The sequence below is a fragment of the Calypte anna genome, chromosome W, assembly GCF_003957555.1.
Source record: "Calypte anna isolate BGI_N300 chromosome W, bCalAnn1_v1.p, whole genome shotgun sequence".
NCBI classification, from domain to species: Eukaryota; Metazoa; Chordata; class Aves; order Apodiformes; family Trochilidae; genus Calypte; species Calypte anna.
The window spans coordinates 23,219,334-23,243,275 of NC_044276.1; the positions used below are offsets into that span (position 1 = coordinate 23,219,334).

General features: G+C 48.8%; 1 protein-coding gene and 2 long non-coding RNA genes across 3 annotated transcripts in view; 2 read left to right on the top strand and 1 right to left on the bottom strand.

Annotated features, from left to right (window-relative positions):
• Positions 1–23,942, bottom strand: part of LOC115600133 (POTE ankyrin domain family member B2-like) — a 156,100-nt gene that overhangs the window by 80,872 nt on the left and 51,286 nt on the right. The gene's annotated exons all lie outside the window — the stretch shown is intronic.
• Positions 13,576–14,723, top strand: LOC115600077. The gene is made up of 3 exons (XR_003988809.1): positions 13,576–13,635; positions 14,595–14,628; positions 14,708–14,723. It is a non-coding gene; the product is annotated as an uncharacterized LOC115600077 (long non-coding RNA).
• Positions 16,735–18,585, top strand: LOC115600078. Its single transcript, XR_003988810.1, has 3 exons — positions 16,735–16,810; positions 17,542–17,626; positions 18,341–18,585. It is a non-coding gene; the product is annotated as an uncharacterized LOC115600078 (long non-coding RNA).

Consider the following 23,942-nt stretch of genomic DNA (forward strand, 5'->3'; position numbering starts at 1 on the left):
CCAGGGAGTAATTGGTAGAGGAAAATTCCCAGGGGAAGTGTGGCAGATTGATTTCTCTGAACTCCCAAGGAAAGGGGGGTATAAGTACCTCTTGGTTTGACTGATACATTTTCTGGGTGGCCTGAAGCGTTCCCATGCAGAACAAACAAAGAAAGAGAAGTAAATAAATTCTTGTTTAATGAAATCATTCCGAGGTTTGGGGTGCCTAGGAGCATCTCCTCGGACAGAGGCTCGCACTTTTGTGCTAAAATTGTACGAGCAATAAGTAAGGCACTGCAAATCAAATGGCAATTGCAAACGCCCTATAGACTTCAAGCTAGTGGGCAAGTAGAAAAGATGAATCATCTTATCAAACAACAAATTGCAAAAATATGCCAGGAAACTAACTTGCAGTGGTACCAAGCCTTACCTATTGCTCTGATCAGACTAAGGGTGAAGCCCCGCTCAAAAGAAAAACTGAGCCCGTATGAAATTTTATATGGGAGACCTTATGCCATGCAGACTGTAAATAGTGAGGCTGTAGATCAAATAGGTAATCAATATGTGTATGATTATGTTATAGCTGTGGGGAAACACTTTGATAAAAATGCCACGGTGGTGATGGATCACCAGCCTAAGCAACCTGATTGTAAACTGCATCCTTTTAATCCTGGTGATTGGGTATATGTTCAGAATCTTTTAGGGAAACCTCTGCAAGAGAAATGGGAAGGACCCTTTCGAGTGTTGCTCACCACCTTCACTGCAGTCTGAATTAAGGAGCGACCCACCTGGATCCACTACTCCTGAGTCAAGAGGGCCCCTGAACAGTGCCAAGAACGTTCCTGAAGGAGCTTGACATTATGAACTGGCGACCTTTAGTGTTGATGCTTGGACTCTGGATAAGTATGAGCTTATCACGAAATATTGCCCAGGGATGGCCATGGTCGGGTGCACGAATAGTCAAGGCACTACCATGGGTTGGAACACCACGCGTGACATTACACCCCGAGTCTGGCTTAAACATTCATGTGCTACGTAACAACCAGCTGTATGAGCAAAAAGACTGGAGTCAAAACAAAGGCCAGTTAGACTCCTTACCAGGGGAAGAAGGGGATGAAATCCAGATAGGGTGTAAGAGTAATACCGTGAAAAGACAGGAAGGTGAACTAATCAAATTAACTGTGAAAGCTTTGAGACCTGTGTCACTTAAACATAACCTGGGACCCAGGATATGGGTCAGAAGGAAGGGACCAGCCTCTTGCACCTGGGAAGGGGACAAAGAAAAGGAAAGATACAAAGCTCAGTGTGAAGTAAAGGTAATACTGGAACATCCAATCGCAGTCACATGTGTATGGTCTAGCAAATACGGAGCTGCTTCTGACCAGTTTCTTATAAAACTCACTGAGCGGTCTAATGCTAAGATACCTAGTAAAAATACTGCGAAGACTCCTCTTCCAAGCTGCAACAGAACATACAATTTGACCCAGGTAGGGCCTCAAGCGGTTAGGCAATCAAATGAGTTGTTGTTAGATCCTACATATTCCTTGTAGAAAATTCAAGTAAATATCCAAACAAACATTACTCAGCTCCGACAGGAATGCCAGCCCTATATACAGCAAAGCCTTAAGGGCTGGAAGGCGTGGTTGGCAGCCAGATCATGCCCTAGGCGTGTGCAACGAGATGTAACTGAATGGTTTGGCACTGGACTAGGGGTACTGAACACGATAAACCAAGAAGTATTGGTAAACAAATTAAGTGCCATCACTTCCCATTTGGGGGAACTCAAAGTGCCTTTAAGCTCATCCATACTTAGCCTAGCAGAAACACAGTCACTAGCAACTAAATTACTGACCCTAGTGGCTAATCACACCACTGAAGACCTTTTAAAGCTTGCAGAGTACACTGGTGATGCGAACAGAGAGATTGCTCTCGCTATTCAGTGCACTCAAACACAGCAGTGTGTACAAACAGTAGCTGCAGGAATTCTGAGGGAAGGAACATCCGGAATACTACCCCAAGAAATAAAAGAAATGATAGCGAGAGATAGCTCTACGACCCAATTCAAGAAGGATCATCAGGCATGGTGGAAACTTGTAAATTTTACTTACTCACAAGGTGAGCAAATCGAGGCCTACGTGCTCGCTATCAGTGCTGCCAAGGAGAAAGTCATCTTTCCTGTCCTGACCTTAGGAACTGTGCATCAGAATGTTGTAATTCGACCCATAGGCCATAATGTTTGGGCAAGTTTTGATCACTCCAGGAGTAAGTGGCAATCAATAAGTACAGAAGCCTGTATTCCTAAAGAACAACTTGGATATATTTGTGAAAATACAGTCATAGAAAATGAAGATTTGTGCTTAGATACTGAAGATAGAGTGTGTACTTTTGAAATGTTTCCCCATAATGACAACCGATCACAGGTTTACTATGTAGGAAACGGCTGTGCATGTATTAGAACATTATGCCTTCATATATTCATTGATTATTGTCCTGAGATAGCGAATGGTACCAATTTATGTGTGTGTAATTTTTCTAGAATTGTAGTCTGTGATTTTGATTATTCTGTTCCTATAACCACTATGCAATTGATTGAAGCTGAATATACTCTGTATCATAATGTACCACATTTACAGATAGGTATGAATATTAATCTTCTTAAGGCAATGCTTATACACCCTGATATAGAACAATTAGTCCGTTAAGTTAATAGAACTACACAACGCATGCTTTGGCAAGTAACACATGATTCAAAAGGTATACAGCAGGTGCTAACAAAGATAGAACAAGTAGGGAAGTGTCATGGGTGGGATATCTTTACGGGATATTCCCCTGCGACTATGCAAGCACTCCGTTACCTGATATACCCTCTAATAGTCATGGTAGTGATGATTCCCATGCTCTCCTTCTTCAATGTGTGGCTATACTACAAACTGAATAATATAGTCAAAAGGATCCGAGTAATGTGGACACTGATTCAAAGGCATGAGAACCTTCCCTTGGAACTTGACAAAAGAATTCGTAAGTTCTAAGGAAAGGGGGGAATGAAAAAGAGAAAAGATCCTGACAGGATTAACCCCTGTAAGGAGAGTGGGTCAGGCCAAACGGTTTGTGTAAAGAAGTGAACAAAGCAGCTGAGACAAGGATTAACTTCTGTCTCGAGATAAGTAGGACACACTGGGGGAGTGCAAACACCTGCACGGAAGACAGGATGAGGCTGAGGCTGCCATAACCAGCAGATAAGGGGAAGATAATGGCAAGGGTCCAATTATCCTCTATAACAAGAGGATGAAGTCATCGAAAGCAAGAAAGGTAAAAAGTTCAACCCTGAGGAAGACTTAGTTACTTCATCTGAAGACCCCCAAAGACCCCGAGACATATCCCCAAAAAGACAACTCCACCCAGACTCCGCCTGTTATGAATATGTATGTAAGGATGATGCAACCTCCCCTTTTAATGTATAAATACCCCAACCCTTTCCCTTAACCCTTGGAACTCTTTGTCCAGAGCAAGCTGGGCGTTCCTCGGATCTGAAAATAAATACCTTTGCTGTTTAAAGGCTCAAAACTCTGTCTCTAAACAGTTTTGCTGGCCTTTTCTGGCTTCACAGACACATTACCAGTAGAAATAGGTATGCTACAGATTTCCACTGTTTAAATGTGGTCAAAACAGTTTGGTATCTAAGACTGTCAGCCCCTGCACAGTTACATACTCTGCTCATACTCCTCCTTCTGTGTGTAAAGGGGATTAAACCAGACACATAAAAAGGGAAAAGAGCTTCCTGCTTGTTTTTCCCTTTCTGTAAGAAGCATCCTTCAGGATAGACTTCAGGATGAAACAGAACTGGAAACAAAGCAACTTTGTTATCTCCTGTTTCTGCTCTCAGAAAATCAGATGTGATTGTTTTGAACTAAGAAACATGCAAGGAACACTTTCATTCCTCACAATAACTGTTCCCACAGCAGGGAATAAAAGCTCCATCAGTCAGTAGGGCTTTGCAAAGAGCACACAAGAACTCATCAGGGATGGGATCATCAGAGGAAGAGGAGGATGAAGAGGATGGCTCCTTGGACAAATAGAAAGGCTTTTCCTTCTTTCCTCTGGCATATGCTTCCCTGGAAGCAGGATGGGGAAGGAAAAAGACAAAAGCTAAAGACAGGCACAAGGAAAAATTTTCCAAGCTTTGGATTTTGTCAAAGGAAGTAAGAGATGGAATTTTGGGGTGGAATTTTATACTGGAAAGCCCAGTATCTCGCAGCTCAGGAGACCAGATTCCTTCTTTGAACCTAGGACACATTGCTGGCTCATGATCAGTTTGGTGGCCACCAGGACCCCTTCCAGCCTGTGCTGAAGGTACAGAGAGGATCCAAGGCTGTTTCATTAGATACAGATCATTTAAGCTGGCAGAGTGGAGGGCATGAAGAAGTAAGAGTGGAGGGGCTGGGGCAACTGAAAAGCTATTAGACAATGTTTTCTGTCAGAAATGATAGAAATGAGGGACAGGCATCAGTGACAATGTCGACATTCAATAAAAAAGCAAAACAATTACCAAATGGGTCACGGAGACATTTCATTTCACTGGTTGATAGGAGCTGGAAATACATCAAGAGTAAATTCACTGAAGTGCTTTTTTTGTTGGTGGTGATTGTCACAGCTGAATCAGACACAGAACAGGCAGCTGACAGATACTCAACCCCCAAATTACCAACATATAGGACTGCGTGGGGACACCAGATTTAGAATAAACTAGGTTTAATACTAAAGTGTCTTCCAGTAACAAAAGTGAGAATTTTGGTGCATTGTAACAGACACTGGGGCCACAAAGAGAGCACATTATCCTACTGTAGATTTTCTTCTAAGAACTACAGGATGTTGGGACACCTGAAACATCACAGGCGTGCGTGGCAAAGCTACTGGCTGCCTTTTCCTCGTGAAAATAGGGACAGAAGAGGAAAAAATATTCCAGCACACTCCACCTCCAACCACCAACCAACCAACACAGGTATTCTGACCTCTAAAACTCCTGCTCCACAACTACAGGCAGCAACCCCGCTTCTTCCCGTGACACTCCTCAGAGCCAGGGACTGCAGGAAGGCTCAGCCAGGGCTGATATCCTCCCCCCTGGGAACAGCTCCCTGAGCTGACACACAACCCCATCTCCATGCTGGCAGGAATGGGTGCCTGAGGGCTCCCTGTGGCAGGGCCGACTCAAGAGGGAGCTCCACGGCTCTTCCCAGCATCCGATGGATGTGGATTCTGAGGAGCAGGTGGCAGCTGGTGGGAAAGGAGCAGAGGGGAACAGCAGCCCAGCAAGGAGCAGGAGGAAAGGGGGATGGGCTGCTTGGCTGCCTGACTTTCTATAGGCTGTGGGCAGGAGATGGGAGGGAATAGTGATCCCTCTCAGATCCCTCAGGCTCACAGACCCTCCTTCTTTACTTCTCCAACTAGGACAGGTACCTTTGCTCCAATCAGTGGGAACCTCACCAGACCACTATCACCTCTCCAATAGGATGGAAAGAGGCTCAGCAACTGCATCTGCCAGCTCCTCAGGACCCGTGCGTGGATCCCATGAGGTCCCATAAACTTGTGCACCTGCAGGTTCTCTAGATGATCACAAACCTCTTCTTCTCCCCCAGTGGGGGCTCCTTGCTTGTCCCCGGCCCTGCTTTCCCCTGCTGTGGCCTCTGCAATGAGGCAATGAGCACTTCCCAGAGGAGACTGAGGCAAACAAGTCCTGGAAAACCTCAGCATTCTCAATATCCTGTGGAGCTACGTCTGACATTTCCTTCAGGAGAGGGCCTCCATTTTCCTGGCTTCTCCTTTTATTCCAACTTACGTGCCTCTCAAAGCTTTTCTTCTTGCTCTTTCCATCCCTTTGACCACAACAACCCGATGGGGGGCTCCAGGCTGGGCAGAGTGGCTGGAGAGCAGCCAGACAGAGAGGGACCTGGGAGTCTGGATTGACAGGAAGCAGAACAGGAGCCAACAGTGTGACCAGGTGGCCAAGAAGGCCAATGGCATCCTGGCCTGGATCAGGACCAGCGTGGCCAGCAGGTCCGGGGAAGTGATTCTACCCCTATACTCAGCCCTGGTGAGGCCAAACTTGAGTCCTGTGTCAAGTTCTGGGCCCCTCAGCTAAGGAAGGAGATTGAGGTGCTGGAGTAGGTCCAGAAAAGATCAAGGAAGCTGTAAAGTGATCCAGTCCCCTCCTAGTCCCCTCCTAGTCCCCTCCGAGTTCCTCCCAGTCCCCTCCCAGTTCCTCCCAGTCCCTCAAAGTTTCCTCCCAGTCCCCTCCCAGTCCCCTCCCAGTCCCATCTTAGTTCCTCCCAGTCCCCTCCCAGTCCCCTCAAAGTAACCTCCCAGTCCCTCCCAGTCCCCTCCCAGTTCCTCCTGGTCCCCTCCCAGTGTCTCCTAGTCCCTTCCCTTTCCCTCCCAGTCCCCTCCCAGTTCTTCCCAGTCCCCTCCCAGTCGCTCTCACCTCCCAGTCCCCTCCAAGTTCCTCACACTCCCTCCCAGTTCCTCCCAGTCTTCTCCCAGTCCCCTCCCAGTTCGTCCCACTCCCCTCCAAGTTCCTCCCAGTCCCTCCCAATCCCCTCCCAGTCCCTCCCAGTCCCCTCACAGTTCCTCCCAGTCCCCTCCCAGTCCCTCCTGGTCCCTCCCAGTTCTTCCCAGTCCCCTCCCAGTCGCTCTCACTCACCTCCCAGTCCCCTCCAAGTTCCTCCCACTCCCCTCCTAGTTCCTCCCAGTTGCTCCCAGTCCCTCCCAGTCCCTTCCCAGTCCCCTCCCAGTTCCCTCCCAGTTCCTCAGATTCCCCTCCCACTCCCCTCCCAGTCCCCTGCAAGTTCCTCCCAGTCCCCTCCCAGACCGCTCCCAGTACCCTCCCATTCCCTCCCAGTCCCCTCCAAGTTCCTCCCAGTCCCCTCCCGGGCTATACCAGTACCCTCCCAGTCCCCTCCCAGTCCCATCCCAGTCCCCTCCCAATTCCTACGGGTCCCTCCCAGTCCCTCCCAATCTCCTCCCAGTCCCCTCCCAGTCACCTCCCAGTCCCTCCCAGTCCCATCCCACTTCCTCCCAGTCCCCTCCCAGTCCCTCCCACTCCCCTTCCAGTTCCTCCCATTTCCTCCCAGTTCCTTCCAATCCCCTTCCAGTTCCTCCCAGTCCTTTCCAAGTCCCCTCCCAATCCCTCCCAGTCCCCTCTCAATCCCTCCCATTCCCCTCCCAGTCCCTCCCAGTCACCTCCCAATTCTTACATGTCCCTCCCAGTCCCTCCCAGTCCCCTGCCAGTCCCCTCCAAGTCCCCTCCCAGTCCCCTTCCAGTAACCTCCTAGTCCCTCCCAGTCACCTCCCAGTCCCTCCCAGTCCCCTCCCAGTCAGCTCCCAGTCCCCACCCAGTCCCTCCCCGTCCCCTCCCAGTCCCCTCCCAGTTCCTCCCAGTCCCCATCAGTCCCTCCCAATATCCTCCCAGTTCCTCCCAATCTCCTCCCAGTCCCTCCCAGTCCCCTCCCAGTCCGTCCCAGTCCCCTCCCAGTCCCCTCACAGTTCATCCCAATTTTTTCCCAGTCCCTCCCAGTCCCCTCCCACTTCCTGCCATTTCCTCCGAGTCCCTCCCAGTCCCCTCCCAGTCCCTCCCAATATCCTTCCAGTTCCTCCCAGTCCCCTCCAAATTCCTCCCAGTTCCTCCCAGTCCCTCCCAGTCCCCCCTCAGTTCCTCCGAGTCCTCTCCCAGTTCCCTCCCAGTTCCTTCCAGTCCCTCCCAGTCCCTTAAAGTTTTTCCTGGTCCCTCCCAGTCCCCTCCCTGTCCACTTCCAATCCCTCCCAGTCCCCTCTCAGGTCCTCCGAGTACCTCCCACTCCCTCCCAGTCCTCTCCCAGTCCTCTCAGAGTCCCCTCCCAGTCCCCCCCCAATCCCTCCCAATCCCCTGCCTGTTCCTCCCAGTCTTTCCCACTCCCCTCCCAGTTCTTCCCAATTCCTCCCAGTCCCCTCCCAGTCACCTTTCAGTCCCTCCCAGTCCCTCCCAGTCCCATCCCAGTTCCTCCCAGTCCCTTCCCAGTCCCCTCCTGTCCCCTCACAGTCTCATTCCAGTCCCTCCCAGTCCTCTCCCACTCTCCTCTCAATCCCCTCCCAGTCCCTCCCAGTCCTTTCCCAGTCCCTCCGATCCCCTCTGTCCTGGTTTGGGCCAGGATAAAGGTGATTTTCTGTCTTGTACTTTTGCTTTTAGCTAAGTCCCTTGTAAGTAGTTGCACTTCCTAAAATTAACAGCAAGTTTCTCAGACAGTGTGTGCTTCTACGATTGATAACACTTGATGTTTATAGTTACTGCTAGAGACTGGTATGCAGAGCCAAGGACACTGCTCAGCTCTGAGGAAAACATTTTACCATCCAGGAGGAGTAAAGAGGTCCCACCTGAGCCCTCCTTTGGGGAGGAACAGACAAGATAGATGCCAGAATTGACCAAACAGAGTATTCCATCCCATATACGTCACACTCAGTATAAATTTGAGGCATCACGAGGGCCGAGCCAGATTTCCAGACTTCTGGATTTCCTGATTTCCCTTCTTCCCTTCCTTCACCCCGGCATCCTGGAAGGATCCTGTCCGTTCGTCTGCCTGTGGTCCTGATCCGTGCCAGCCCATATCTGTGTGTTCCTGCCTCCGGTTCCCAACTGCTGCCGACTCCAGGAGTCCAGCCTGGACTTTCCCAGGGCTGCCCTGCAGCCTCGGTGGTGACGTGAGAGTTATTGGGGGAAAGGAGGGAGGAATGTGGTTTCCATTTTCCTGAATATTTGTATATATTTAGTAATTTTTCCTATTTATCATTACTGTTCATTAAAATTGTGTAGTTTAGTTTTCAACCCATAAGTCTCTCTCCCTTATTCTCTCTCCTTTCTTTATCAAGGAGGAGAGAGACATTAATAGAGAGCATCTGTTATTCGGTTTAATTGCCGGGCCAGTGTTAAACCGTGACACCCTCTCTGTCTCCTCCCAGTCCCTTCTAATCCGCTCCCTGTTCCCTCCTAGTCTCTCCCAGTCCCTCCCAGTCCTTTCCCAGTCCCTCCCACTCCCCTCCCAGACCCTCCAAGTCCCCTGCCACTCTCCCAGTTCCCTCCCAGTCCTTCCCAGTCCCTACCAGTCCCTCCCAGTTCCCACCAGTAACTCCCAGTTCCTCCCAGTCCCTTCCTAGTCCCCTCCCAGTTCCTCCCAGTCCCCTCCCAGTCCCTCCCAACCTCTCCCACTTCTTCCCAATCCCCTCCAAGTCTCCTTCCAGTTCCTTTCAGTCCCTTCCCAGTTCCAGCCATTCCCCTCCCAGTCCCTTCCAGTCCCCTTGCAGTCCCCCCCCCAGTCCCTCCCAATCCCCTCAGTCTCCTCCCAGTCCCTCCCAATTATCCCCCAGTCCCTCCCAGTTCCTCCCAGTCCCCTCCTAGTCCCCTCCCAGTTCCTCCCAGTCCCCTCCCAATCCCTCCCAGTCTCCTCCCAGTCCCCTCCAACTTCCTCCCAGTCCCATCCCATTCCCCTCCCAGTTCCCTCTCAGTTCCTACCAGTCCCCTCCCAGTCCCTCCCCATCCTCTCCCAGTCCCCTCCCAGTTCTCCCAGTCCACTCCCAGTCCCTCCCAGTCCCCTCCTAGTCCCGTCCCAGTTCCTCCCAGTCCCATCCCAGTCCCCTCCCAATTCCTCCCAGTCCCTCCCAGTCCCTTCCCAGTCCCCTCCCAGTTCATCCCAGTCCCCTCCCAGTCCCTCCCAGTCCCCTCCCAGTCCCTTCCCAGTCCCTCCCAGTTCCTCCCAGTCCCACCCAATCCCTTCCCAGTCCCCTCCCAGTTCATCCCAGTCCCCTCCCAGTGCCTCCCAGTCCCCTCCCAGTCCCTCCCAGTTCCAGCGCCCCTGAGCCTCAGCAGCAAGGTCTGGGCAGGCTGTACCACGTGGCTGCCCACGGCCACCTGGCCTGGCTTGGGCGCTGGTGCTGGTGGATAAAGATTTGGGGCACCGACCGCCGTGACAGGGAGAATCGGTGAGGGGCTGTGGGCCGCTGCTGGGACACCTCAGGTGGCGTGCGGGAGCATCCCCCCTGCAGGGTTTGTGTGGGATCCCCTTGGAGATGATTGCTTGCAAAGCAAGATGTGCCCTGTCAGCTGGGAGGGGGAACTTGAGAGCTTTCCAGTGCTGGGAGCTGCTGGGTGGGCGCCAGTGCTCCTGGAGGTGCTGGGCTGCTGCTTGGCCCTGCACTCCCTGCAGGGTTCTCTTGCAGCTGCTGAGGCCTCCCCAGGTCTTCCCTGCCCTGTGGGTGATGTGTGCGGGGCTGCAGCAGCAGCAGCAGGAGCAGGAGCAACCGGAGCAGCAGGGTCCCCTGGGCTGGGTGGTGCCACAGCTGTGGTTCTTTCATTGTCTGTAAATGTTAAGCTCCCATGTTTAATTCTCAGGACACCTCTCCATCTGGCGTGTGCCAACGGCCACACAGAGGTCGTCAGGTTTCTCGTAAGGCACCACTGCTAGTTGGATGCTGCTGGCAATCTCAGGAGAACACCCCTGATGACGGTGAGTGAGAGAAGTTCTGCTCTTGGAAGAGGGGCTTCTTGACTGTGCATGAAAGGAGAGGTGTCTGGCAGGACTCTGTAGGCAGAGCTGTGCGGAAACACGCCTGTTGGGTTTGGAGTGGAACAGGCACCTGTCAGATCATCTTTGCAGGTGCTCTTCTTTCCCAGTGGTCAGAAGCTGGGCGAGCTGTGATGGAGTGAATTGTGAATTTTGGAAGTCTTCCCTTTTTTTGTGTGTTGTTCCCAGGCAGTACAGTTTCATCAAGAAGACTGAGTGGCTTTCCTGCTAGAGCACGGTGCCGACCCAAATCTCACCGACACCGATGGCCACACTGCCCTCCATCTGGCCATCTGGGCTCCTAATAAAAACCTTGTGGGGCTGTTACTCAGGCATTATGTGGATCATCATGCCAAGAATAAGGTAAATGTTTCTATTTCTTCAGCAAGTCCTTTCAGAAAGTGGTGTCAGTATTCCTTTTGCAGATTTTTTGACTTTGATGATTAACATGATGTATTTCTCTGACTTCTCAGGAGGGCTTTACCCCACTAGCTCTTGCTGTCTCTGAACATCAGGAAGAGATAGTAGAAATTCTCCTGAAAGCAGGAGCTGACGCGCACACTCGAGACCGGCATCAAAGGTAAGGGGTTTCTCCAAAGGTGTCCCTTTGGTGTTCTTTCTGTTGGACTGCTGAGAAGCAGGGGAATGTGCTCTGACCAAAAGCAGGGGGGCACGGGGAAGGAGCTGTTTCTGTGAGACTTCTGTGTGAAAGCAGTGTGTTCTTGGTTGCTGTGGTACCTCAAGGGGCTGCTTTCTGCATTGGGGCTGTCCAGGAGGCATTGTCTGGCAGGAGATGTGTCCTGAGCCTGGCAGCAGTGCCTCAGTTTGAGAAACCAGCTCCTGCACAGCAGCCTCATGTGCACTGAAGTGTTGTACATGTGGCAGCTCTGTCTGACCACGCAGCTGTTTTGACTCCCTCTGCCCTGCTATTGTTGCTTCTAATGGAACCTGCTTTTTCTTTTGTTCATTGTAATGGAATGGGGAAAAGACTTTTTCTGAGAGGAAGCAGGAAGGAAAGGAATGTTTCTGTGTCAAATGATCCATTTCATAGGATGTTTTGAATCTTTCAGAACCCCACTGATGATTGCTGCTTCTGTTGGGCAGCTGAATTTGGTCCAAGTTCTCCTTTCTTATGGTGCCAAAGTTTCCCATGAAGACCGTGATGGGAACACAGCTGAGGATTATGCTGATCTTCATGGGAACTGGAGGTAAACTTTGAACTTTCTGATGAGAAGAAGTGGTCAGTTCTCATTGTGGCTTTGGAATGTTGTTGGTGGCAGCACCAAGGTTCAATGGTGTGTTTAGAGGTGTGTTGAAGGTGTGCTCAGGGATGTCTTCTGATGGGTGTGGTTGCTGTGGGTTCTGGTTTTTGGGCCCAGGCTGATTTTCTGGTACCGGTGGGAGGCCCCAGAGAGAGGGTGTGTAGCACCCTGAGGGACCCGTGAGGGGTGGAAGAGGCAGGGCTCAGGATTCCCTCCCATCTCCTGCCAGCCTCTCTCAGAGCCCAGAGGATGGGCAGCCTGGTCCCTGCCTGCTCCCTTCTTCCCTGCTGCTGGGCTGCACTGGGAGCTCTTGGGCAGAGGCTCCTGTTTTGTCATCAGCTCGCCCGTGCTCGGCAAGATCCGAATCCATCAGGTGCTGGGGGCAGCTGGGGACCCCTCTCCTGAGTCAGCCCTGCTGTGAGGGACCCTGGGACACTTATAACTGGGACCATGGTGTAGCGGGAGGAGCCATTCTTGCTCTTGAAGCTCGACGAGCTGCTGGTCTCTTCCAGGACTCCAGCCACCACACAGCGCTTCCAGGGTAGAAGTGTAGTGGGAAGAGCCTTTCTTGCTCCAGAGGCTCGACGAGCTGCTGGCCTCTCCATGCCTCGCACCAGAGTGAGCTGAGGTTTTCTCTGTGGGTGTGTGTCCCACCTTTATTGGCCCCCTGGCCTTGCTCATGCCCAATAGGGGCCTGTCCTAATCAGGCACAGGTGGACTCACACCCACTCACTGGCAATTCAAGGCACCTGGTTGACAATGTCTCTCTACACCATGGAGATGGGCTTTGGTCTAGACTTGCAGATATTTGTTCCTCATCCCACGTGTTCCTGTCTCTTCCTCTTCGAGCAGAGCTGTTCCAGTCTTATTTTCAGACCTTCTAGTCTCTCTTCCCTGTTCCCCTTTTCTCTTCCCTTGGGAGGGTGGAGGGGGGTACCAGAGCAATTCTGTCACCTGATGTTTGGTTAGCCTGGACTACTGAACTGAGTCACTGTCTAGTGATAATTTGGAAATTGAGGAAAATTTCTTCCCAGGATTCTCTGTGAGAGAATCTTTCAAGTGTTGTTGCTGAGCTGAGGTCTGCCCAGTAGGAACTCTCCAAAGTGTCTGTAGCCAGAGGAGGAACTTGGCAAGCTGAGATGCGTGTAAAGCCTCTGCCCAGCCCAGCACCATTGTCCTTGCTGACTTGCACTGCAGTGCCCAGGAAGCGCCAGCCTTTTGTTTCAGAGATGTGACTGAGAGCCCTTCATTGCTCTGATGCACAGCTTTGTAGCTGTGGGGGTTCCTTCTCTCAGGTGGTTATGTGTGCCTAAAAGGCAGACTGAAGAAATGTTCCAAGCAGAAGCTAATAACTTGAAGGTGTGAATGTGCATCTCTGGGGTAAGAGCCCTGCAGTGAGTTCTGTGTGTGTTACCCTTAACAAATGCTGAGGAGAATAATGAGAATTTGTATGAATATGTGTAGGGTGGATAATAAGTTGGTGTTAAGTGTTGTGCTGAGTGGTGTATGCCAGTATGTGGTTCTTTTTTCCAACTCTATTTCCTCTCTTTGTCTGTGCAGTCTCAGTCAATATCTGGCAAAAATGGAGAACACAGCAGAAGCTCCTGCAGGGGATGTTCAAGGTGACAACATCCTCAAGATACTTTGAATTCCTGAGCGGGCAGGAGCTGCTGGAGAGCTGGAAATCAAAACAGACCAGGAGAACACAGGAGAAGCTCCTGCATGTGATACAGAACATATCACCATGGTTACCAGCCCTGAGCAGGCAGGAGCTGCTCCATTTATGTGGGGTGCACCTGCTGTGGACAGAGGAGGTAGGATCCTTAACTAGGGAGGAGCTCAAGAGGAAAATGATGTGTCCTTTTCTTGAGGTGGTTTGATTTGTCAGCACTGACTGTGCTCCCTGGTGACTTCAGTGCAGGCATCAGGAGGAGCAGCACAAGAAGCTTTGTGAATGTGCTGATTTGTTACTTTTTAGCCTTGTCAGGCTGTAAGGGCAGTTGTGATTTGTGTGCTCCATGTCCACTGACAGGATTGTGTCCTATAGGATGAATTTTTTAATATAAATGAACTCTAGATTGGCACCTGTTCTTCTTTTACTTTTTTTAAGTGTGTTATATCAGAACTGTGTGGCAAATTGACAGCAGAGAGTGTTCAGGGAGCATTTCTTGGCATTAACAGTGCAGTCTGGCTGGCAGTGGAAAGCACATCATGAGAGTCCCTTTGTTGTGCTGCAGCAACAGAGGGTTAGAGGGTAAGCTGGGGTGATCCGGAGAGAGCTTCTGAGGTCCTCTGAAGTGTATGTTTTGGGGAGGAGTCCTTGTGCCACATCCACTCCATGTGCTTGTGGTCAACTCAAGAGAAGCAGCACTCCCTCCTGCTCTGAGGCAAATGTTACAGCCCTGTCACCAGGGAATTGGGTGCTGGGTACCTGTAATAAGAGAACCACAGCATTTGTTGGCTTGAAATATCAGGTGTTACTGAGCAGGATGGGTAGAGAGGGTGGATAGTGATTTGTATTCTAAATAATATAACAGCACAGGGACCTGCACCCACAGGTGCCACACAGAGTGTTCCAGGAGGCACAGAGGTGCATCCGTACACCGACACTCAGGTGTGACTCTTGCAGCAGTCACCACACCCATTTGGGTCCAGTTGTGGCCAGTTTCATTCTGTAGGAGCTGTAGAGTTGTCCATGTTAAATGTTTGTGTGTACTGTTGAATTGTTAGCTTGCCAAATCTAATGTCAGCATGTCATTGAATCTTTGAACAGCCACAGATGACCTTTGTGAAGGAGGCTCAATAAGGTGAGACTTTACAAACCCCTCCCACTTGCTTGAGGGGTGATTTTAGAGACATAGCACTCATTTTGCTTTGTTTTTAAAGGAGTTCTGAGGTGGAGAGGAATGATGCCAATTGGAGTGATTCTGAAGACTCAATATGTTTTAGCCCTAAGGTATGGTGCATTTCCAGGAAAAGTGTCCTTGAAAAATAAATCTCTTGAAGGCAAGTTTTCTCTGGGATTGAAAGAAACCGCAGTTCTAGCCAGCATTGTTTTCTCTGTCATTGTTTCTGTCAGTTTTTGCAAAAAAAGCTGTAGCTGTGGCAGAGCAAGCAGTAGATTTGTGGTTTGGGGACGAAAGTCATAGGTACACAGTCACATTATTTTATTTCTTCTTCTTCATTTGGATCAGCATCTGTTGCTGATGATGGGATTCTGTAGTGATGGGGAACTTGTGTGTGGTAGTTCAACCCACTCACTAATGCTGGAGATGCCAGCCAGCATCTTTAGTTTTAAGATGATTTCTTTTCCTTGCATTGATTTAAATGGAAATGATGCATTTTTCGGCAGTGATACTGAAATTTAGGGATACTGTGGTCAGTGTACTTGCAGAGGCTGATTTGTGCATCAAGTCTGGTGATGCTAACAGTGCCTTGCATTCTGCACCTTTGCAAGGAAGCATTCTGAAACTGTGAGAGCTGAATTTTACTAAGTAATAGAAAGATAAAAATCAGATGAGTGAAACTGTTCTGCATGTAAAGATAGTTTTGGAAGCACTTTGCAGAAGGGTGCCTGCAGAGTCTTGTGGGGTGGAATACTCACTGAGTTGGGTGTGTGAGGAGTCTTTGTGTAGTTACAAGTATAAGATAAACGCAGCACCTAAGCACTATGAAAAAGACAACCTGATTATATTTCCTGTTCAACATTTGATGTGAAAACAATGTTTATTGTTGTGACTCTTAGGGCATTTAGAAATTAAATATTTTTTTCTAAAATAAATCTTTAGGTCGAGAAGCAGCAGAAGCCAAACTTGTTGGAGTTATGGAAGGTTTTCCTGAAGTACAGGAAAGCTGGTAAGCTGCCTGGAAAAGGTTGCATGATGTCCTGCTCTGCCAAAGTAGACTTGCTAAGTAGTTGTTTTGTATTGTCTTGATATAGAAAGTGAGAGAAGTAAGTTTTGAAAACAAAGCACTTTTTCATTTGAGAAATAAAAAAGCCATATATTTAAAATAAAGATATTAATCACCTTCTAAGCCCCTGTCCCTGGCCAATCCTTCCTCCCTCCCGCTCATCCCTTAGCTGGCTCATTTTCCAGACATTTCTCTTCTTGCTTCTGTTGCTGTGTTTGCCCGGAAGCAATGGGACCAAAATGTGGAGATGGAGAGGAGAAGGAGGACTGGAGTGTCTTGGGTGTTCCCCAGAGGTGTGCTGGGTGCTGCTTGCAGCTGTGTCAGCTGTTGTGCACAGCCCCCTTCTGCTGGCAAGGGGGCAAGAGGAGGCAGCAATGTAAAGGAAATGCTGTGATGGGGCTGGGGGTGAAGAAACCCTTGGCTAATGCTCACTTCTGAATTTGTCCTTCTGCAGCAGAACCTCTGCAGATCTTCTGGATGCAGGGCTTGAGGGATGGGGAGCAGCAGAGTGAAATACAAAGAGTGTCTCTCTTCTTCCCTGGTGTGTAGGTGCCCTGCCAGCTGTGGGAGCAGAAGAGGAGGAAGATCCTGATTCTCCCTGGACTTCTCCCTGGGATTCTGAGGTAAATTTCAGGAGAAAATGAAGGGAGGATTGATGTGTTGGAGCATGAAGTAACTGAAATGAAGCTGGGTTGAAGTAGGGAAGTGCTTCTCAGGGGCTGGGCAGGAGCAGGTCTGAGGCTGAGGACAGGAGGCTTTTCTTTCTGCTCCTGCAGATTTCCCTGGAAAAGCTGAAGGCCTTGTAAAAGCAAGCTCAGCCAAGTTTCCCTTCTGTCTTGGGCAGGAAAAGTCTTTTTCAAGCTGGCAGTGGGTGGCAAAGCAGGTCCTTGTTTCATCTCTTTCCAGCTGTTTGGTTTGATCTCTTTTAGGAAGAATCACCTGAAGAGGAAGAAATGGAGGAGAATCAGGAGCAGGAAGAACTCAAAGAATTATGGGCTGCAATTGCTGCATGTGTCACCAAGGACATTTTTAATGCAAGTCCTGATATTTTGACAGGGACTGCAGAGAAGAAGACTGGTGAGAGGAATGATTTGTTTAATACTGATCGAGATTCTTCCTCTATGAATGCACAGTAAATGACCAAAGACTGTGTTGACTCCTGATACCCAGTTTTTCCCCTCACTTGTGAGTCCTGGTGGGATTCCTGTTCTTTTTCATTCTTTCTTTGAGAACTGAAATCGTGACTTTGTGTTGCAAACAGTGCTGTATGTCAAGGAAGTGCCCTTCTTGCTTTTTTTGCTGTGTTCTGCCTCTGGACCAAATGTTTTGTGGCAGCAAGCTGCATGTACGTTGCTGTGTGTTACCTGAATGAACACTGACCAAGTGAGAGAAGCAATTCTGTACACCTATCTTTACTGAAACAGTGGAGGAGCCTCAGGCCTCAGAGCAGGAGGAGGAGGCCCCCTTTGCATTGCTGGAAGCATCTTGCTGGTTACTGCATGGACCACAGTTTATCTGAGAGAGAGATCCTGCACCTTCAAGACACTGGAGTGATTTATTTGTGGCCATACTGATATTCAGAAACTTTCTTTTTTACATAAGAAAGTAAAATGCCACCAAAGAAAGGATTGAACACAGATGCACATGAAATGTGTATTCTGATCATTTTCTCTCTAGCAGCTCACTAATTTGAGGGGATGTGATGTTTTCTGTTAAGATTGTTCTCACACTTAATCAAGATGCACTCTAGGAGTAACTAAGTAGCAGTAAGTCCTGCTGGTTGTAAAAATCTGTTGTTTTCCCTGTAGGTGAGGACTCAGGATCTACTTTCCATATGTCATCACCAGCAAAAATAGAGGCCTAAAGGAAGCCACTGACAACTCTGGGGTGCAGGTATGTGAAGCCAAATATTTGGCATTAGAGTCTGGACTGGTAAGTGGCATGATGGAGTAAATTGCATTATACAGTAAGGTAAAGAAAAGTAACCAGAAAGTGACTAATGGTGATGGCAGAGTCCTGCAGAGGAAGGTTGTGTTAGTGTCTGAAGTTGGGTACAGTCCTCTTAGGATGAGGAAAAATCCTTGCCAGATGCTGGAGATTTGCTGTACTGCTGCTTTGTTTCCAGCTGGTTTCCTTCAGTGTTGATCCTGCTGTGCTGTGCAGGCACACGATGCAGGCAAATGCTTTTTCCCCCCCATACAAAATGCATATTGAAGTGAAGAGGGAGATTTGTCTGTAACAGGCAGATGTGTGTGATTAAACATGCCTGGTCTTTCCCTTTGTAAGAGAAAGCTCCTGAAAAAACTTTGAAATTTGGTGACCTTTGATGCTTTCCCTGCCTCTGCAAAACATATGTGTGTTGGGCCATGCTAAGAAGTGTTTGAAAAGATTTTTTCCTTATGAATTAGGGCATTCATGAGGGGAATAGGGCAGGCATCCTGTTGGTGTTGGGCATCTGGGGCAGGGCTGGGCAGAAGGGTCTGGAGTCCTGAGTAACACCTCAGGGGAGAGTGGAGCACATTATTCCCACTTTGGGGACATGGAAGCAGTTGTTTTTCTCTAGAAAAGCTCTCCCAACTGATAGGGATTCTTGCTGTGTTTTGACAGTGTCGGGAACTGGAAGAGCATCAGCTTCAATAGGAGCATCAGATGTATTACTATTACATGAGTTCCTACAAGGATAAGAAAAGAGAACTAAGAGAGAAGTCCCAAAAACTGAAAGACCTCCTGTCATCATCTTCTGAGACCAGGGCTACAGTAAAAGAGCTGGAAGAGCATGTGCAGTGGTGAGAGCCTGACACAGAGAACCAAGGTGTCTGTCACTGTCTGGGGTTGTGTGAAAATTTGTTGTCCAATTTGCTGTGTAGGTTGGACAGATTTCCTATAATTACAGAGATTATAAGAGAATATGAGGACCCAGTTTCCAAGGGGCAGTCTTTCCCTTTTCTCCTTTTCTGCAGAGGAAAAAAGATAAGTAGAAATTAAGAGCAGCTGCCAGCTCTTGTGTGGTTTGGCTGAGAGAACAGCAAGAGGGAGAAGAAGATGAGAATCAAAGTCACCACTTTGCCTTTGGTTCAGTGGGGGCATCTGTTTCCACTGTTAGCTACTGGCCTGTTGGGTGGGAAATCTGATGAAATATTCTCAGGAATTGGGTCTCTATGCTTTCTGTGGCAGTTGGCTGACAGATGGAAGTGTAGTGCAGCTGCTGTGGGGAGAAGGTGAGGTGCAGGTCCTGCCTGTAGATCCTGTTGTGTGCCCAATAGCAAAGCAGTTCTGCTGATGGGTAAAGCTGAAAAGGTGATGTGCAAAGCAGTCTCTGCAAGGGCACCTCAAGGGCTGCTGTTGTGTAGAGGCAGGGAGATGGGAAGAGTCCCCACAAGGCTGTCAGGATCTGTCATGATCCGCTTATTATTTTATATATTGATTATCAGGATAAACCAGCCACTACTTATAGACGACGCGTGAATTTGCAAAAGTAACAAGACTGTTGGATTTAAAATGAGTTACAAGGGTTTATTTTAAAAGCAGGGCAAGCTGGTTTACTGGCAAAAGGCCTTTGCATAAATTAATCACCTTTACCAGAGGGTCGTTAAAGTAAAAAGGAAAGAACAAAAGAGGATTTATCACCATCAGCGCAGGACCTGGCCTCGGGCTGGAGTTGCTTCTGGTTCTCCTCCCGTTCGAGCCTCTGCTGTGTCTTCCTGTAGCTGGAAACTGAGGTGCCGAGAGGAGGGGGCATTTTCTTTTTTTCCTAGGGTTTTTTATACCCCAAGAGAAAGAGGAGTCCCTTCATTGAGTAAGTCCCTGATACATACATACAAACAAATCTCCAGACTTCCCGGGGATGAGTCATCCTTATCTTTTGTCTTCTGGTGTCCTGCTAGTTCATTGTTTTGGGTCTCCACCCTGCACCAGGAGGCGACCTGATAAGTAATCTTATCTTTTCTGTATCTGTCAGGCATACATTTAGGCAAACATATGTTAATTGCAAGCAGGATGAAGGAAAGAGAGAAAAAAAAGCTGATTCAAGAGACATATTTTATATTTTCAATTCCACGTGTATACAACAGGGTCCATGAGCTCCAGGGGCAGGAGCAGTCCCACACCCCCTCCCCAAGAAGAGCAGCAGAGCTCTGGTAGCAGAGAGCCATGGGGATGAGCCAAGAGTGCAGATCCCCAGGGTAGCCCCTGGGGACAGGCAGATCTGCATTCCTGCCAGGACATGGTGTCCATGGGTGAGGGTCAGGACTGAGAGCAGCTCGGGGTCGTGGCAGCATCTTGTAGGTCTGGTAGTGTAGGGGATTGGAACTTGTCCTTGTCGTGGCCAGACCTAGAGGTCCTGTTGTAACTGTGCAGGGGACAGTGCTCAGGAAAGAGGTGATGGGAGGGGAGGGATGGAGGTGAGGCATCCTCCTCACTTCTTTGAGGAGGAATCCTTTTCTGTCTTCCAGAGACAGTGGTCTTTGGTTAGCAGCTGGGATGAAGACTATTGCTGAGAGAGAGGGGGCATTCTTCCCAAATGAAAAGAATTCTTGAGGGTGGTAGCTCTGGGGTTCTGCCTTTGTTACAGTTTATAGTAGAAATAAAATAATATTGGTTGTAAAATTTTAAAATGGACAAATTAAGAGTTAGAAGGGGCTCGGGTAGACTAAAACTCTGGAAATAAGTAACTAGTTAAGAATGAGCTAACCCTTACAAGAACAATGATCAAAGGAGAATAAGGAGTGTGTTGACCCCATCAGCAAAAACATTAATCAAAAGGAGAATAGTTAAGCAAACTGATGCCATATACCAAAGATCAAGATGAAATATTGTATCCAGGTGGTGGGCCAGGTGGTAATGACAGCTGAAATGGTAAACCGTGGATTTACAGTTTAAGAGATGACTATCTATTGTTATTTGTAAGATCTATGTGACTGTTTGTCTATTGTTATCTGCATGATCTATGTGACTGTTTGTGACTAAAATTTATGTAACTCTGTCCGTGGCCTGTAATGAAAAAAGTATAAAAGCTGAACCAAAAATGAGGGTCTTCGGAACCCTGACTTGGGACGCTAGTCCTCAGGCTTCCCGGGCCCTGAATAAAGCACCGCATAAACTGACTCTGTTGGTTTGTGTTTTGGATACAGGCAACAGTTTTCTGGCACCCCAGATGGGACTCCGGGGGTGGCTGGGGCGGTTCACGTGCTGATTCACTCCAAGCCGGCACCAGGTGATTCCTGGAGGAGACATCAACCCGTGCCCGACCCCGCGCCCGACGGACAACCATGAGGTAAGCCCGAAGGTGCTTTATTCCTTATAGAAATAAGTTAGTATTAAGTTAGTATTAGGATTGGTTGGTTGGAAGCCTAGGCGCTGGTCGTAAGACACAGCAAGTAGAAAGCTGTGCGGATCCAGCACTTGCCACTCGCGGCGACGAGTATAGGCAAGTTTGGTATTTGGTATTGGGCGCTGGTCGTAAGACACAGCAAGTAGAAAGCTGTGCAGATCCAGCACTTGCCACTCGCGGCGACGAGAATAGGCAAGTTTGGTATTTGGTATTGGTAATCGGCCGAATATTGGTTTTGTGTGTGTGTGTGTGTGTGTGTAAGAGCGCGCAAATATAAGTGTCAGCATGCTGCCTTTTAAGACCTTTAGAGCTCTGTCTTGTAATAGCAAGGATATCCCTGAGGATTCACCTCTAGGTTGTCTGTTGAAACATTGGAAAGAAGGCAATTTTGGACAGGAGTTACGGAAGAAAACCTTGATTGATTACTGTAATCATGTGTGGCCTGAATATGAAACGGGGGGTATGCAGTGGCCACGAAATGGAACATTAACCCCTGAAATACTAAGTTCTATGATGAGTTTTTTGCGAGAAACTGAGAAATGGGATGAAATTCAGTATTTGGATTTGTTTTAATATCTTAAAAAAAAAACCTGACTGAAAAAAAAAAAAAAAGAAAAAAAAAAGAGAGAAAAAGAGAAAAAAAAAAGAGAGAAAAAAGAAAAAAAAAAGAGAAAAAAAGAGGGAAAAAAAAAAAGAATAAGAAAAAAAAAAAAAAAAGAGAGAAAGAAAAAGCATGTGGATTGTTGGTATTAAAAACCATGGAAGTAGAATGTGATAAATGTCCTGGTTGTAAAGAGCGTAAGATACGATTTTCGGAGGAATAGGAGGATGTGTCTTTGTTGGTCTCCACGAGCGCGCCGCCGCTCCCACCTCCTGAGGCTCCCCCGGTAAATACGGCTAGGGTCCCTCTTCCTTCCTCATCCGAGGAGGGGATAGAGCAGGAAGGATTGGGTTAATCAGCCGAGAACGCCGCTTGCGGAGCGGACTCGGAGAGGGAGGCTGGAGAAAGGAGGCGGTTTTTCGCAGCCTCAGTTGATGGCTCCGCTGCGAGAGGCAGTGGGAGCGGATGGAGGGAAGGTGATGAGAAAGGTTCCTTTTTCACCGAATGATTTAATAATATGGAAACAATCGGCGGGGGCGTACAGGGAAAATCCTGAGAAAGTGGCTCGGGTTGTGAAAATGGTAATAAAAACTCAGAATCCTGATTGGAATGATTTGCAAATGTTGCTGGACACTATAGAAAAGGAGAAAGGGCGCCGGCGGCGTCGGGGGGGGGAGGCGCGGGCCTCTCCCCCGGCCACCCCGCACGGGCGGGCAGCTGTCTGCGTCGGGCGGAGCTCGTCCCGCTCGGGTCGCCAGGGTTGACGTCGGGGCCGGTGGGGCCCGGCGCGGCGACCGGGGAGGTCCCTGAAGGAGAGGTGACGCTGGATTGGGGAAAGGCTTCGGGGGTTTGGGAAACAGGGACCCCAGGTAAATCAAGAGCGGCAGTACCAGTAGTAGTGGAGTTAAAGGAAGGGGCCCAACCAGTAAGGGTACGGCAATACCCCATCAGTCTGGAAGCTAGGAAGGGAATAGCCCCCATGATAACTCAATTCTTAAGTTTAGGAATTTTGCAGGAGTGTGAATCTGAATTCAACACTCCCATCTTCCCGGTTAAAAAGCTTAATGGTAATTACAGGTTAGTGCAGGACTTAAGGGCAATTAATTTAATCACCAAAGATATACATCCTGTAGTGGCAAATCCGTACACATTGTTAACATCTGTTTCTGAGAAATTTCAATGGTTTACAGTAATTGATTTAAAGGATGCCTTCTTCTGCATACCCCTGGCACCTGAAAGCAGAAATATCTTTGCATTCGAGTGGGAAAACCCCGACACGGGACGGAAGCACCAGCTCACATGGACCAGGCTTCCCCAAGGATTTAAATCCTCGCCCACCATATTCGGTAACCAGCTGGCCAAGGAACTTGAGGAATGGAAGATTACCCAGGTAAAAGATTCGCCTTTCTCTTATGTGGTGTTGCAGTATGTGGATGATATTTTCCTGGGTACCACAGAACAGGGTCTCTGCCTCAAATTAACCATTGGACTATTGAATATGCTGGGACAGGCTGGATACCAGGTATCCAGAGAAAAGGCACAGCTGGTCAAACAAAAGGTCATCTATTTAGGATGTGAAATTTCGCAGGGGGTTCGTCGTTTGGGAGTAAATCGCATACAAGCCATATGTGCAATTCCAGTACCCCGCAATAACCAGGAACTAAGATCTTTTCTAGGAATGATCGGCTGGTGTTGACTGTGGATCCCCGACTTTGGGCTGACAGCCAAACCACTGTATGAGGTTGTGAAGGAACCGAGATTTAAGTGGGGACCCACGGAAGATAAAGCATTTTGGGAGTTAAAACAGGCCCTCAAGGAAGCACCTGCCCTGGGCCTACCAGATCTAACCAAGGATTTTCAACTGTATGTACATGAAAGGCAAAAGTTAGCCTTGGGGGTGCTCACTCAGAAACTGGGGTCTTGGAAAAGACTGGTTGGGTACTTTTCTAAACAACTGGACTCAGTAAGTGGGGGATGGCCAGGATGTCTAAGAGCAGTGGCAGCCACAGTAATCCTGATCCAAGAAGCACGTAAGCTAACATTGGGCAAGCACATGACAGTTTATGTGCCTCATATGGTCATCACAGTATTGGAACAAAAGGGGGGCCATTGGCTCTCGTCGAGCAGGATGCTCCAATACCAGGCCCAATTGAGGGAACAGGATGATGTGGAGCTGAAAATAACAAATCACCTTAACCCAGCAGAATTCCTCAGGTCCACCCAGGAAGAAGGAGAGCTGGAACATGACTGCGTGGAAGTAATCGAACAAGTGTACGCCA